Here is a 19,276-nt window from a genome sequence, read left to right as displayed (position 1 = left end):
TACTTATAAAATTATATGATTGATACTTTTAAAATTATATGATGCATACATATAAAATTAAATCATGAATACATATAACATTAAATGATGGATATATATAAAATTATATGATAGATACTTATAAAATTATATAGTGCATACTTATAAAATTAAATGATGCATACTTATAAAATTATATGATGGATACTTAAAAATTATATGATGGATACTTATAAAATTATATGATGCATACATATAAAATTATATGATGGCTACTTATAAAATTATATGATTGATACTTATAAAATTATATGATGCATACATATAAATTATATGATGCATACGTAGAAAAGTATATGATGGATACTTATAAAATTATATGATGGATACATATAAAATTATATGATTGATACTTATAAAATTATATGATGGATAAATACAAAATTATATAATGAATACATATAAAATTGTATGATTAATACATATAAAATTATATGATGGATACTTATAAAATCATATGATCGATACTTATAAAATTATATATAAAATTATATGATTGATACTTATAAAATTATATGATGCATACATATAAATTATATGATGCATACGTAGAAAAGTATATGATGGATACTTATAAAATTATATGATGGATACATATAAAATTATATGATTGATACTTATAAAATTATATGATGGATAAATACAAAATTATATAATGAATACATATAAAATTGTATGATTAATACATATAAAATTATATGATGGATACTTATAAAATCATATGATCGATACTTATAAAATTATATGATGGATACTTATAAAATTATATGATGCATACATATAAAATCAAATGATGAATACATATAAAATTATATGATGCATACTTATAAAATTTTATGATGGATACATATAAAATTATATGATGCATTCTTATTAAATTATATGATGCATACCTATAAAACCAAATGATGAATACATATAAAATTATATGATGGATACATATAAAATTATATGTTGGATACTTATAAAATTATATGATGAATACTTATAAAATCATATGATTGATACTTATAAAATTATACGATGAATACATATAAAATTATATGGTTGATACTTATAAAATTATATGATGAATACATATAAAATTATATGATGCATACATATAAAATTATATGATGAATACATATAAAATTATATGATGGATACTTATAAAATTATATGATGCATACATATAAAATTATATCATTAATACATATAAAATTAAATGATGCATGCTTATACAATTTTATGATTAATACATATCAAATTAAATGATGCATACTTATAAAATTATATGATGGATACTTATAAAATTATATAATGCATACTTATAATATTATGTGATGAATACATATAAAACTATATGATGGATACATATAAAATTATATGATGCATACTTATAAAATTATATGATGCATATTTATAGAATTTTATGATTCATACATATAAAATTAAATGATGCATACGTATAAACTAATATGATGGATACTTATGAAATTATATGATGGATACTTATAAAATCATATGATTGATACATATAAAATTAAATGATGGATACATATAAAATTATATGACGCATACATATATAATTAAATGCTGCATACATATAAAATTATATGATGCATACATATAATATTATATGATCGATACATATAAAATTATGTGATAAATACTTATAAAATTATATGATTGATACTTATGAAATTATATGCTGGATACATATAAAATTATATGATGGATACTTATGAAATTATACGATGCATACATAAAAAATGAAATGATGAATACATATGAAATTATAGGATGGATACATATCAAATTTTATGATGGATACTTATAAAACAATATGATGGATACATATAACATTATATGATGGATACTTATGAAATTATATGATGCCTATATATAAAATTATATGATGGATACTTATAAAATTATATCATGAATACATATAAAATTATATGATGAATACATATAAAATTATATAATGTATACTTATAAAATTATATGATGGATACTTTTCAAATTATATGATCGATACATATAAAATTATATGATGGATACTTATAAAATTTTATGATTGATACATATCAAAGTATATGATGCATACATATATAATTATATGATGTATACATATAAAATTATATGATGGATACATATCAGATTAAATGATGGAAATTTACAAAATTATATGATGGACACTCATAAAATTATATTATGGATACATATAAAATTATATGATGGATACTTATAAAATTATATGATGCATACTTATAAAATTATATAGTGCATACATATAAAATTAAATGATGAAAACATATAAACTTATATGATGGATATTTATAAAATTATATGATGGATACTTATAAAATTATATGATGGATACTTATAAAATTATATGATGGATACTTATAAAATTATATGATGGATATATATGAAATTATATGATGGATACTTATAAAATTATATGATGCATACTTATAAAATCATATGATAGATATATATAAAATTATATGATGGATACTTATAATATTATATGATACATACTTATAAAATTATATGATGGATACTCATAGAATTATACGATGCATACATATAAAATTATATGATGCATACTGATAAAATTATATGATGCATACTTATAAAATTATATGATGCATACATATAAAATGAAATGATGCATACTTATAAAATTATATGATGGATACATATAAAATTATATGATGGATACATATAAAATTATATGATGCATACATATGAAATAATGTGATGCATACATATAAAATTATATGATGGATACTTATAAAATTATATGATGGGTACTTATAAAATTTTATGATGTATACATATAAAAATTATATTATAGATACTTTTAAAATTATATCATGGATACTTATAAAATTGTATGATGGATACTTATAAAATTATATGATGGATACATATAAAATTATATGATGCATACTTATAAAATTATACGATGGATACTTATAAAATTATATGAGTGATACTTATGAAATTATATGAGTGATACTTATAAAATTATATGATGCATACATATAAAATGATATGATGGATACTTATAGAATTATATGATGGATACTTATAAAATTATATGATGGATACATATAAAATTATATGATGGATACATATAAAATTTTATGATGCATACATATAAAATTGTATGAGTCATACTTATAAAATTGTATGATGCGTACATATAAAATTGTATGATGCATACACATAAAATTATATGATGCATACATATAAAATTAAATGATGCATGCATATAAAATTAAATGATGCATACTTATAAAATTATATGTTGCAGACATATAAAATTATATGATGCATACACATAAAATTATATGATGCATACGTATAAAATGATATGATGCATACATATAAAATTATATGATGCATACATATAAATTAAATGATGCATACATATAAAATTAAATGATGCATACATATAAACTTAAATGAAGCATACATATAAAATTAAATGAAGCATACATATAAAATTAAATGAAGCATACATATAAAATTAAATGAAGCATACATATAAAATTAAATGATGCATACATATAAAATTATATGATGCATACATATAAAATTAAATGATGCATTCATATAAAATTAAATGAAGCATACATATAACATTAAATGATGCATAAATAAAAAGTTATGATTGATACATATAAAAGTATATTATGCATACATATATAATTATATGATGTATACATATAAAATTATATGATGGATACATATAAGATTAAATGATGGATACTTACAATATTATATGATGGATACTCATAAAATTATATTATGGATACATATAAAATTATATGATGGATACTTATAAAATTATATGATGCATACTTATAAAATTATATGATGTATACATATAATATTAAATGCTGAATACATATAAACTTATATGATGGATATTTATAAAATTATAGGATGGATACTTATAAAATTATATGATGGATATGTATGAAATTATATGATGGATACTTATAAGATTATATGATGCATACATATAAAATTAAATGATGAATACATATAAAATCATATGATGGATACATATAAAATTATATGATGGATACTTGTAAAATTATATGATACATACTTATAAAATTATATGATGGATACTCATAGAATTATATGATGCATACATATAAAATTATATAATGGATATATATAAAATTAAATGATGAATACTTATCAAATTATATGATGGATACATATAAAATTATATGATGCATACATATGAAATAATGTGATGCATACATATAAAATTATATGATGGATACTTATAAAATTATATGATGGGTACTTATAAAATTTTATGATGCATACATATAAAAATTATATTATAGATACTTTTAAAATTATATGATGGATACTTATAAAATTGTATGATGGATACTTATAAAATTGTATGATGGATACTTATAAAATTATATGATGGATAATTATAAAATCATATGATGCATACATATAAAATGATACGATGGATACTTATAAAATTATACGATGGATACTTATAAAATTTTATGAGTGATACTTATAAAATTATATAAGTGATACTTATAAAATGATATGATGCATACATATAAAATGATATGATGGATACTTATAGAATTATATGATGGATACTTATAAAATTATATGAGTGATACTTATAAAATTATATGATGGATACTTATAAAATAATATGATGGATACATATAAAATTATAAGTTGCATACATATAAAATTACATGATTAATACTTATAAAATTATATGACGGATACATATAAAATTATATGATGGATACTTATAAAATTTTATGATGCATACATATAAAATTGTATGAGTCATACTTATAAAATTGTATGATGCATACATATAAAATTGTATGATGCATACATATAAAATTATATGATGCATACATATAGAATTGTATGACTCATACTTATAAAATTATATGATGCATACACATAAAAATATATGATGCATACACATAAAATTATATGATGCATACATATAAAATTAAATGATGCATGCATATAAAATTATATGATGCATACATATAAAATTAAATGATGCATACATATAAAATCAAATGATGCATACTTATAAAACTATATTGTGCAGACATATAAAATTATATGATGCATACATATAGAATTAAATGATATATACTCATAAAATTATATGATGCATACATATAAAATTATATGATGCATACATAAACAATTATATGATTCAGACATATAAAATTATATGATGCATACATATAAAATTGTATGAGTCTTACTTATAAAATTATATGATGTATACATATAAAATTATATGATGCATACTTATAAAATTATATGATGCATACTTATAAAATTATATGAGTCATAATGATAAAATTTTATAAGTCATAAGTATCAAATTTTATGAGTCAAAATTATAAAATTGTCAGTGTCATACTTGTAAAATTATATGATGCATACTTATTAAATTATATTATGCATACCTATAAAATTATATGATGCATTCATATAAAATTGTATTAGTCATATCTATAAAATGGTATGATGCATACATATAAAATTATATGATGCTTACATATAAGTTATATGATGCATACATATAAAAGTGTATGAGTCATACTTATAAAATTATATTATGCATACATATAAAATTATATAATGCATATATATAAAATTAAATTGTGCATACATATAAAATTATATGATGCATTCATATAAAATTGCATGAGTCATATCTATAAAATTGTATGATGCATACATATAAAATTATATGATGTTTACATACAAAATTATTTGATGCATACATATAAAATTAATCGATGCGTACATATAAAATTTATGATGCACACTTATAAAATTGTATTATGCATACATATAAAATTATATGATGCATACGTATAAAATTTTAGTAGTCATACTTATAAAATTATATGATGCATACATATAAAATTGTATGAGTCATACTTATAAAATTATATGATGCATTCATATAAAATCGTATCAGTCATATTTATAAAATTATATGATACATACATATAAAATTATATGATGCATATATATAAAATTATATGATGCATACATATAAAATTGTATGAGTTATATTTATAAAATTATATGATGCATACTTATAAAATTATATGATGCGTACATATAAAATTTTATGGGTCATACTTATAAAATTATATGATGCATACGTATAAAATTGTATGAGTCATACTTATAAAATTATATGATGCATATGTATAAAATTGTACGATGCATACGTATTAAACCATAAGTGAATATTTATAAAATTGTATGATGCATATTTATAAAATTATACGGGGAATACTTACAAAGCATACTTATCACATTTTATGATGCATACTTATAAAATTATAAAATGCATACTTATAGAATTATGTGATGTAGTCTCATAAAATTATACGATTTTTACTTATAAAATTATTAGATGCATACTTATAAAATTATACTATGCATCCTTTCAAAATGTTAGACTGTGTACCTATAAAATTATACAATATGTACTTATAAAATTATAATTAAATTTTACAATGTATTCTTGTAAAATAACACATTAAGGTATAAATTATGCATAAATATGTAACACTGCTGCAAACGATGGGAGACAGTGCTGAAAGCATAGAAATGAAATTCAACAACTTGTAAAGTAGACTTGTTTGCCAGGGAATAAAATGAAGGAAAATGAGAACATTTCAGTGGTATAAATAAAAACGCCATTTGAAATGTTTGTACTTACAATAAATGCAGCAATTTCATTAGCTAATTAGCACTGTTCATTACTTAATTGAAATTGTAGTGTATATCTGAAATTCTATTCTGCTACTGCAGGTTGGGTAAAATATGAAATCGATCAGAATTTCTTCTTTTGTATGTCAAGAATACAGATTGAATAATTCTGTAAATCACTGACTTGTCAGAATCAACTATGAAATTTTCAGATAACATGTTCTTTATGTCTAACTTCCAGAATGTGACTGCATTAAATTAGAGTAGTAAATTAAAGCTTTATCTAAAAGGATATTGAACCTTTTAAATGTGAAAGGTCTGCTTTTCTTGAGATATGAATTTCTATGTCACTAAATGCTATGAAATCTTTTTATAAGTTTTGATATTTTATATATCGTCTTCAAATATATATAAAATAAAAGCAATCATTGAAGTCTTTTATGGTATAATAATTATATAATAATTGCCATATCATAATTGGTGGATACACGATAAGAGATAAACTACATCAATATAAATTTACCTTCCATTCAAAAAAAGGGTCGATATCTTAAGACATGCAACAACTCACTAAAGTGAAACTTTATTCAAAACAGATGCCCTTACACAAAATACCCGTAGTGGCAGAGTTGAATCCAACATTCACACAAGCAAACACAGCCATAAAGTTCCACCGTAGCAAGGTGTTAATCAGTCCATTTCAGTTGATGATGGCATGTGAAGGCACTTTGAACAAATTACTGGTCACAGAGTTTTGCTAACCAGGGAAGATGGTATCATGAGAAAATTACATCCTTTCTATAAAGTTGGAGATAATGATGATAGCAAGATGGGGTAACATATACTATCACCAACAAAGGAAAATGTAATGTTAGAAAGTAATAAATTTTTAATATAACAAATGATATATTTTTAATATAACAAAATAATATATTTTAATATAACAAAGTAATATATTTTTAATATAACAAAGTAATACATTTTAATATGACAAAGTGATATATTTTTAATATAACAAAGTAATGAATTTTTAATATAACAAATGATACATTTTAATATAACAAAGTAATATATTTTAATATAACAAATGATATATTTTATATATAACAAAGTAATATATATTTTATATTATATTATATATATTTTTAATATAACAAAGTAATATATTTTAATATAACAAAGTAATATATTTTAATATAACAAATGATATATTTTTAATATAAAAAAGTAATGAATTTTTAATATAACAAATGATATATTTTTAATATAACAAAGTAATATATTTTAATATAACAAATGATATATTTATTATAACAAAGTAATATATTTTTAATATAACAAATGATATAATTTAATAGAACAAACGATATAGTTTTAATATAACAAAGTAATATATTTTAATATAACAAAGTGATATACTTTAATATAACAAATAATATATTTTAATATAAAAAGTAATATATTTTTAATATAACAAAGTAATATATTTTTAATATAAAAAGTAATATATTTTAAATATAACAAAGTAATATATTTGAATATAACAAAGTGATATACTTTAATATAACAAATGATATAATTAAATATAAAAAAGTAATATATTTTTAATATAGCAAAGTAATATATTTCAATATGAAAAAGTAATATATTTTTAATATAAAAATGTAATATATTTTTAATATCACAAAGTAATATATTTTAATATAACAAAGTGATACAATTTAATATAACAAATGAAATATTTTTAATGTAACAAGGTAATAGATTTTTAATATAAAAATGATATATTTTAATATGACAAAGTAATATATTCTAATATAACAAAAGATATATTTTTAATATAACAAACTAATAAATTTTTATATAACAAATGATATATGTTAATATTACAAATGATATATGTTAATATAACAAATGATATATTTTAAATATAACAAATGATATATGTTTAATATAACAAAGTAATAAATTTTTAATATAAAATGCTATATTTTGATATAACAAAGTGATATAGTTTTAATATAGCAAAGTAATATATTTTAATATAACAAATGATATATTTTAATATGACAAAGTAATATATTTTAATATAACAAATGATATATTTTTGATATAAAAAAGTAATATATTTTAATATAACAAGTGATATATTTTTAATATAATAAACTAATAAATTTTTATATAGCAAATGATATATTTTTAATATAACAAAGTAATAAATTTTTAGTATGAAAAATGATATATTTTAATATAACAAAGTAATATATTTTAAATATAACAAATGATACATTTCAATATAACAAAGTAATATATTTTTGATAAAACAAAGAAATATATTTTTAATATAACAAAGTGGTATATTATAACATAAAAAAGTAATATATTTTTAATATAACAAAGTAATATATTTTGAATATAACAAAGTAATATATTTTGAATATAACAAAGAAATATATTTTTAATATAACAAAGTAATTTATTATTTATATAACAAAGTGATATAGTTTAATATAACAATGTAATATATTTTAAATATACCAAATGATATATTTTAATATAACAAATTATATATTTTAATATAACAAAGTAATATATTTTAAATATAAAAATTTATAAAATTTTTAATATAACAAATGATATATTTTTAATATAACAAAGTAATATATTTTTAATATAACACATGATATATTTTAATATAACAAAGGATATATATTTTAATAAAACAAAGTAATATATTTTTAATACAACAAAGTAATATATTTTTAATATAACAAAGTAATATATTTTTAACATAACAAAGTAATATATTTTTAATATAACAAAGTGATATATTGTAATATAACATATGATATATTTTAATATAACGAAGTAAAATATTTTTAATATAACAAAGTTATATATTTTCAATATAAAAAATTAATATATGTTTAATATAACAAATGATATACTTTTAATATAACAAGGTGATATATTTTTTATATAACAAGTGATATATATTTAATATAACAAAGTGATATATCTTAATATAACAAATGACATATTTTAATATAATAAAGTAATATATTTTAATATAACAAATTAATTTATTTTTAATATAAATAAATAAGATATATTTTTAATATAACAAAGTAATATATTTTTAATATAACAAAGTGATACATTTTTAATGTAACAAAAGTGATATATTTTTAATATAACAAATGATATATTTTTAATATAACAAATGATATATTTTAATATAACAAAGTGATATATTTTTAATAGACCAAAGTAATATAGTTTATACGTAACAAAGTGAAATATTTTCAATATAACAAAGTAATGTGTTTTTTATATAACAAAGTAATTTTTTAATATAACAATTAATATATTTTAACGTAACAAAGTGATATATTTTTAATATAACAAAGTGATATATATTAATATAACAAAGTAATATATTTTTCATATAACAAATAATATATTTTTAATATAATAAAGTGATATATTTTTAATATAACAAAGTAATATATTTTAATACCACAAAATGATATATTTTAATATAACAAAATAATACATTTTAATATAACAAAGTAATATATTTTGATATAACAAAATAATATATTTTTAATATAACAAAGTGATATATTTTTAATATAATAAAGTGATGTATTTTAATATAACAAAGTAATATATGTTTAATATAACAAAGTGATATAATTTAATATAAAAAATGATATATTTTTTATAACAAAGTAATAAATTTTTAATTTAAAAAGTAATATATTTTAATATATCAAAGTGATATATTTTAAATATAACAATGTGATATAAATATTTAATATAAAAAAGGTATATATTTTTAATATAACAAAGTAATAAATGTTTTATATAACGAAATAATATATTTTTAATATAAAAGAGTGACATACTTTAAGTATGACAAAGTGATATATTTTTAATATGACAGTAATATATTTTTAATATGACAGTAATATATTTTTAATATAACAAAGTGATATATTTTTAATATAATAAACTGATATATTTTTAATATAACAAAGTCATATATTTTTAATATAACAAAATAATATATTTTACACATAACAACGTGATATATCTTTAATATAACAAACTCATATATTTTTAATATAACAAACTGATATATTTTTAATATAACAAACTTATATATTTTTAATAAACCAAATGATATATTTTTGTATAACAAAGTAGTATTTTTAATATAACAAAGTAATATTTTAATACAACAAATGATATATTTTTGATATGAGTATGTTATATATTTTTAATATAAGAAAGTAATATATTTTTAATATAACAAAGTTATATATTTTTAAAATAACAAAGTGATATATTTTTAATATAACAAATGATATATTTTTAATATAACAAAGTGATATATTTTAATATAACAAGTTATATATTTTAATATAACAAGTTATATTTTTAATATAACAAAGAATACATGTTTAATATAACTAATAATATATTTTTATATAACAAATCATATATTTTTAATATAACAAAGTAATATATTTTTAATATAACAAAGTTATATTTTTAATATAACAAAGGATATATATTTTATAACAATGTAATAAATTTTTAATATAAAAAGTAATATATTTTAATATATCAAAGTGATATATTTTTAATATAACAATGTTATATAAATATTTAATATAAAAAAGTGATATATTTTTAGAATAACAAAGTAATACATTTTTAATATAACAAAGTGATATATATTTAATATAAAAAAATTATATATTTTTAATATAACAAAGTAATATTTTTTTAATATGTCCTATTTTATATTTTTTTTATATGTCCTATTTCAAATTTTTTTAGTAATATTTTTTAATATACCAAAGTGATATATTTTTAATATAGCAAATGATATATTTTTAATATAACAAAGTAATATATTTTTAATATAACAAAGTGACCAGCACAAATAATACCGATTAATACTGATAAAAATAAAACATGTCTCTCCAATAATCTATTTGCTAACAAAATTAATTCAAATCTGACATAAGAATATAGTGATATCAACACATAATTCACAGTATGAATTAGAATTGATCATCAATTCATTGGTGATGTCTCATCTCGTTCCCTCATTTTAAAATTATGTAAAAAAAAATTGGACTCTTTATGTTTGTTGTAAATAAACAGAAAACATGAGAGCATTGTTGAAATAGCAAGGATATATAAAAATTAAAAACTAACTAAATAAATAAAATCTGCCTGAAAAAGTGTGACAAAATCTAAAATAGGACATTATACAATTACTACTTTTGCTGTTGGCTTAGACAGGAGAGCTGGAGAAATGTACTTTATTAGAAGTCATTTCATCGTTTTATCACTAAAAGAGTTCAGTGTTCATAAATACCGAGATTCGTTACAATCACAACATTATTAAAAAAAAAAAGGGCTGTAATTTTATTTTAATTGATAAGTTTTATGCATAATTATTACAACAAACAAATAGTTTTTGTTGTGCGTTTTTATTCTATTAATATAAAAGGTACTTGTGCATTTAATGAACCAGACGTAACTCAGCATTTGCTCGGCTTTGTCCGGTGTATGATGTCAACAGCTCGGGTTTTGCTGCTGTCTGACAAAACATGGTCATCAGCCAATCAAAACGCTGCGCGCTTAGTTTTAACTCGATGCGTGTGTGCATGTGTCGAGCTGCAGACGAGAATTTCAAAATGGGCGTTCGAGATAGTGGTGATTAGGAATCTCCAGCGCGAATGTGGGTTGTGGTTACGCCACACAATTGTGGACTGGAAGAATTTCCTGCGAGATATATGCCGGGATTACTTTCTCAGGAATCCCTGGCAGATAGGAGGCCCAAGCCATATGGTTGAAATCGACGCATCTGTCTTCTTCAACCGTTGGAAACACAACATTGGCAGTCGATCTGGCTCTTCGGTAGATATGCCGACCCCACCGAAAAGGAGGGTTGTTTTTGGTTAACATACCAAATAGGAATGTCGAACCCCTCCTTCCACTAATAAGAAAATACATTCTGCCAGGAACCACGGTCATATCAGACTGTTGGAGAGCTTACAGCAAAGTGGGAGGAGAGGAGGGGTATCACCATTTGACGGTGAATCACACAGCCTTAATTTTGTAGATCCCGTCGTAACACAGGCAACAACAAATCATGTGGAACGGATGTGGAAGGAAGCAAAGCAGCGCAATAAACGAGAATGCGGAACCAACTGGGAGCTTTTGAACACATATCGTTTAGAGTTTATGTGGAGACAAAAGTTTGGTAGACAGCCGTTTGACTCCATATTAACCCACATCGCCGAAAGCTATCCAGTTGGTAAGGAACTTCCTATCACATTCGCTATCTCATCTCCATCCACTTTGTCGTCTGATGCCCTCCAAAAGTCTGAGGAAAATACATCCTCCTGAGAAGATATGTTTCTGGCAAAAAAAAAAAAAAATCCCGCAGGGATTCTGGTAAAAAAAAAAAAAAAAAAAAATTTCCTTGTTCCTGGCAAAAATAAAAAAATAAAAAATCCTGGTTTTAAAAAAAAAAACAAGTTTTGTTCCTTTCCTTACGATTTTTTCTTTTTTTTTATATAAATAGTTAAAAAAAAACCTTTCATAAAAAAAACAATTACTATTATTTGTTTAAAAAAAATACCCTACAAATATCATTTTTGTTGGTTATTTAACGTAAATAGTTGAAAATAAAACAAAAAAAAACGTTTCATTAAAAAAAATAATTACTATTTGTTTACAAAAAATGTTTTATATGTATTTATTTTGCAAACAGAAAACAATTTCAAACAATAATACACAGATTGGAGCTCAGACGAGCACTTGCCATGGAAGTAATGATAAAATAAAGACAGGCTCACAAGGTCTCTTCTGTGGGAGAGAGGTTGCAGGGAAGAGAAAAGAGCATCCCCGACTAAGCCACAAAGTCTATTTTGTACTCTGTCAAGGCAGGATAGGCTGTTTTTAGCAGCTCCTGCCCAGATGTGGCAGCAGTATTCCATCCTTGGACGTACTTGGCTTTTATATGAATAGATAATTGCATCAGCAGTGAGATATCTTATTTTTCCAGCGACCTTGGTAGCAGTGTATGTGCTTCATTTCAGGTCAGGAGTAAAGGTCAATCCCAGAAGCTTATCAAAACATGAAGCCTCCCCTAGACGAGAGCTATCCATTTCAATTGATGCCAGATTGGAATCAGAGCGTTGATGATGTAAAGATAGGAGCTTGGTTTCAGATGCATTAAAAGTAACCAGCCCCCACTCTACCACACGCTTAAGAATAAAGGAGAGAGAATCAGAGAGAACTTTGTCATAGATTTGATGTGTAGCCATAGATAGTCGTTTCATCAGCATAGATGTCAACGAATGATTTAAGTATATGTTTTGGGAGATCATTGATCAGGAAGAGAGTTGGGCCCAGGATGGACCCCTGAGGGACACCAGCATTAATACTGTGGGCCTCTGATTTCTGCTCATCAACCACTACTCTTATGAGCCTATCAGAGAGAAATAATTTAATAATTGAGAAAACATTTCCAGTTCTACCGTAGCTGGAAATCTTGTAAAGTAGGACTCTATGCCATACCTTATCGAAGGCCTTCGATATGTCAAGAGCAATTGCCCTAGAAAGGAAGCCTTTGTCGAGAGATTCACTAATCCTATGAGATATAACCGTTAGAACAGCTGCTGTAGATCTGGCAGAAAAGAAACCATATTGCATGTCACTAAGAAGGTTATTTCTGCTGAGGTGGTTGACTACTTCTCTGTTTAATATGGATTCCAGCAACTTACTCATTACACACAGGAGATTTATTGATCTGTACTGAGAAGGAGATGATTTATCACCTAAATTCTTAAATACAGGGCATACTGATGAAGTTTTCCAGGGTGTTGAGAAGCACTTCTCCTTATGGCAACGCTTAAACAGTTTTGTAAGTATGGGGACAAGTTCTGGTTGAAGCTTTTTCAACACTATAATTGGAATGCCGTCAGGGCCAGTTGCTTTACTGGAATCAAGTTTCTTGATTAGCTTGGCGATCTCACGCACAGATATTTGTATGTTGCATAGCGTGTTATCTGTTATAGGAGGACATATGGGGAGTTGATGGCCTTCGTCGCATAGGGTAGAATTAGCTGCAAAGTTCTTTGCAAATAGTTTGGCCTTGTCTGACGCTGACGAGATGACCTCAGGTCCATTGATGATGGTTGGGATAGAACGCACACTTCTGTTCAGGATCCTATTTGCTATTTGCCAAAATTGGTGGGAACCAAGCCGATAATCAGGTACTTTGGATTTAACAAACTGAGCATATAGCTCTCTTGCATTTTTTATTACTCTTTTACAGTGGTTGCTGGCAGTCTTGAAAGCAGCCTTAGTCTCAGTACATCTATTACGTTGGTAGCTGTGGAAAAAGTGATTTCTGTGCGCGATGGCAGCAGCACATTCTAGGGAGAACCATGGCTGGTTGTTAGGTTTTTGTTGGAAGTTTTTGATGGTATGAATCGATCTATGCCTACAATTAACCATTCAGTCAGGTCTGATACTATAGAGGACACATCCTTTTTAAACATGGAATGCAGAGGTAGATCAGATATAAATGTACGGAAGCTATCCCAGTCAGCCATAGAGTATCGATATACAGTACAGTGTAGAGGTACGTCTGAAGACTTATTACATTTCATTTTTATCTTAACTGATACAACCGAGTGGTCGGAAGATCCCAGAGGAGATAGAATGAAACATGGACATAGCATGGTTACTTTTAATGCATCTAAAACTAAGCTTCTGTCTTTACATCATCAACGCTCTGATCCCCATCTGGCATCAATTGAAATGAATGGCTCTCGTCTTGGGTAGGATCTATGTTTTTACAAGCTCCTGGGCTTGACCTTTACTCTTGATATGAAATAGAACATGTACATCAAATCTGTTGCCAAGGTTACTGGGAAAATGGTGGGATCCTTCTATCGATCCAGTAGATATATCACTGCTGATGCAATTCTATACCTATATAAGAGCCAGGTACATCTAAGGATGGAGTACTGTTGCCACATCTGGGCAGGAGCTGCGAGAAAAACCTATCCTGCCTTGACAGAGTTCAAAATAGACTTTGTAGCCTAGTGAGGGATGCCCTTTTCTCTTCGCTGCAACCTCTATCTCACAGAAGAGACATTGCGGGTCTGTCTCTACTTTATCGTTATTTTCATAGCGAGTTCTCGTCTGAGCTCCAATCTATAGTCCCCCCTCGCCAAACTTTCACGAGAAACACTCGTATATCTGAAAACACTATCAATAATTTCCCCACTCTTTATCCGTGTCTAAACCTAAACATAGATTTCATGAACAAAGCTCCTTTCTTAGAACTGCATATCTGTGGAACTATCTTCCATTTGCCTGTTTTCTGGCTGACTATAATATGGTCATCTTCAAGTCAAGCATAACAAGTTCTTGATGAACCGTTCCCCTTAAGTAATCCAATTTAGTAGATTTCCAATACTAATAATTACTACGTCATTGTCACATTGACCACTGTACACTTATTAACCCTTATCCTCGAGTGGCCTCTGGGCCTTGATAAGTGGTGACTCCTTTGTAAAAAAATAAATAACTTCTCAAAGTAAAAATAAGATGAAAAAAAAAAATGAGTCTTGACTATCATACCGACGCTTTCTCAAATATGAATATTTTTGTTTCAGAAACTACTAGACTGATCCAACTTAAATTTTTTATGGACCTTTGCTATGATAAAATACAGTGAAATAAATATTATGGTTTTTGTTCGAGTTTGTAGAGTTAAGGTTAGGGAGTAATAGGAATTAGTATTTAATGCAAAAATGAGAACAAATTTAATTATATTCAACCATAAATTTTGCATAAAATAAATTTTTTGCATAAAGTACTCATTCTAAATCAACGGCCTATAACTTTTGCCCATTTCTGTCAAAAAGTTTATTAGTGAATAAGAATGAAAGTAAACGCATAAAAATAATGGATGAATCTCTTAAGCCAACTAATATTCAGTTAATTCAAACAATCTTAATCTTTGATGTAGAATAATTTTATTAGAAAGAAACAAATTTGTTTATGCCACAACCAAAGACGATCCAGAAATAGAGTAGGAGAAAGCAGATATGATAAAAGAATGGAGTAAGATATATGTATCTATCAAAAATGGGTGGGGGTGTAGTGGGTTTAGTATGAAAAGGGAGGAGGCAGAGGAGCAGGGAGTGAGAGAAACGGAAGGAAGAAATAATCGACCAAGATTTAAAATTGCATTAGAATTTCTGCAATGAGAAAAGATTAACTTTTTAGGTACTTGTGCATTTAACGAACCAGACGTAACTCAGCATTTGCTCGGCTTTGTCCGGCGCATGACGTCAACAGCCGGATAAAACCGAGCGTTGGCGATAAAATAAAAACAACGCTACAACAAAATAACTGTACAATGAAATTGTAAAATGTAGAAAGATAAAAGAATTAAATAAGTAAAAAGCAAAAACCTACCGTTCATTTATGTTTTTTATTATTGTTTGAAATTGTTTTCTGTTTTCAAAATAAACACTTATAAAACAAGTTTTTTTGTTAAATAATAGGAAACTTGTTTTTTTTGTCTGAACTGTTTTTGTTTTTTCAATTTTTAACGTAAAAAAACATAGTCTATGTCTTAAACACGTAAAAGTTATTTAAAATTTTTTTTTTTTTTTTTTTTTTTTGCAACTCTTTATGTCAAATAAATGGAAAAAGCTTAAAAAAGGGGCAATAAAAAGCATTGGGGGGGGGGCAGGAACAAGGATTATTTGTAAATTTTTTTCGCCAGAAACAAGGATTTTTTAAATTTATTTATTAGTGGAAGGAGGGTTTCGGCGTTCCTATTTGGTGCAGTGACCAAGAAACCCTTCTTTTCGGCGGGGTCGTATCCACCGAAGACCCAGACCATCACCCACCCACCGCCCCACCGGTGCCAGAAATCTGCGGACGTTGTGTTTTCTGCGGTTAAAAACGGACTCTTCGATTTCTACCGTATGGCCTGGGCCTCCAATCTGCCGGGGATTCCTAAGAAAATAGTCCCTGCATATATCACGCAGGAAAATCTTCCAATCCACAATTGTGTGGCGAGAACATAACCCACATTATTATACATGCGATGGTTAGTCGGGATTTTGAGAAGAAGGTCCCAATCATTACACTTCTACACCTCCAACCGTAACTGTCGGAAAGGCTCGTTCTCTTTGCAAGTACACAATCCTGGCCAAAATGTAAACACCTTTTCTCTTCTGCCAACAATTTCCGTTGCTGGCAAAAGTTTAGTGCAGCCTCTGGGGTCTGGAGCTGGTCTGCAAGGTTTGTAATATTCATTATTATTTCGTCAGTTATCTTTTTAAAACAATTTTTTTAAAAATCTCTTCAAATAAGCGTTTCTTGAGTTGTGACACTCTTTCAATTGATAGCGAAATTCTGGGTTTGTATTACTGTACACATAGATTCGAAAAAGTTGTCAAAAAACGGGTTTGTATTACTGTACACATAGATTCGAAAAAGTTGTCAAAAAACAAATATAGAACAAATAAATGTTATCAAAGGCAAGATAAGTTACTTTTCTACCTAACTGGATATATTTTTTGTGTTTTTATTCAGTGTAACATGTTTATTCAGCTCGAAAAACATGCAATGTTTACCGATGTATTGGAAAATTCAAAATGGCAGCCGACTGTCTCTCGGAGAGGGTACGTTTAGGAAAAGGTATTATAAATAATAAACTAGACAAAATACTGTTAGAAAACAACCGAATACATGTCAACTTATGTCACGGTAACATATAGTGAGCGAATTTCTAACAGTATTTTGTCTAGTTTATTATTTATAATACCTTTTCCCAAACGTACCCTCTCCGAGAGACAGTCGGCTGCCATTTTGAATTTTCCAATACATCGGTAAACATTGCATGTTTTTCGAGCTGAATAAACATGTTACACTGAATAAAAACACGTGAATTATATCCAGTTGGGTAGAAAAGTAACTTATCTCGCCTTTGATAACATTTATTTGTTCTATATTTGTTTTTTGACAACTTTTTCGAATCTATGTGTACAGTAATACAAACCCCAAAAAACAAATATAGAACAAATAAATGTTATCAAAGGCAAGATAAGTTACTTTTCTACCTAACTGGATATATTTTTTGTGTCTTTATTCAGTGTAACATGTTTATTCAGCTCGAAAAACATGCAGTGTTTACCGATGTATTGGAAAATTCAAAATGGCAGCCGATTCTCTCTCGGAGAGGGTACGTTTGGGAAAAGGTATTATAAATAATAAACTAGACAAAATACTGTTAGAAATTCGCTCAATATATGTTACCGTGACATAAGTTGACATGTATTCGGTTGTTTTCTAACAGTATTTTGTCTAGTTTATTATTTATAATACCTTTTCCCAAACGTACCCTCCCCGA

At 24.7% G+C, this 19,276-nt stretch overlaps 2 protein-coding genes across 11 annotated transcripts in view; one reads left to right on the top strand and one right to left on the bottom strand.

Moving 5' to 3' along the window:
- Positions 1–19,276, bottom strand: part of LOC145265438 (RNA-binding protein 1-like) — a 616,457-nt gene that overhangs the window by 150,727 nt on the left and 446,454 nt on the right. The gene's annotated exons all lie outside the window — the stretch shown is intronic.
- The window catches only part of LOC145265434 (toll-like receptor 2), a 370,324-nt gene that overhangs the window by 331,324 nt on the left and 19,724 nt on the right, over positions 1–19,276 (top strand). The gene's annotated exons all lie outside the window — the stretch shown is intronic.

This window comes from Euprymna scolopes, chromosome 40, assembly GCF_053919585.1.
Source record: "Euprymna scolopes isolate OS-2025 chromosome 40, ASM5391958v1, whole genome shotgun sequence".
Lineage (NCBI taxonomy): Eukaryota > Metazoa > Mollusca > Cephalopoda > Sepiida > Sepiolidae > Euprymna > Euprymna scolopes.
This window is presented reverse-complemented; position numbering and strand designations above follow the sequence as displayed.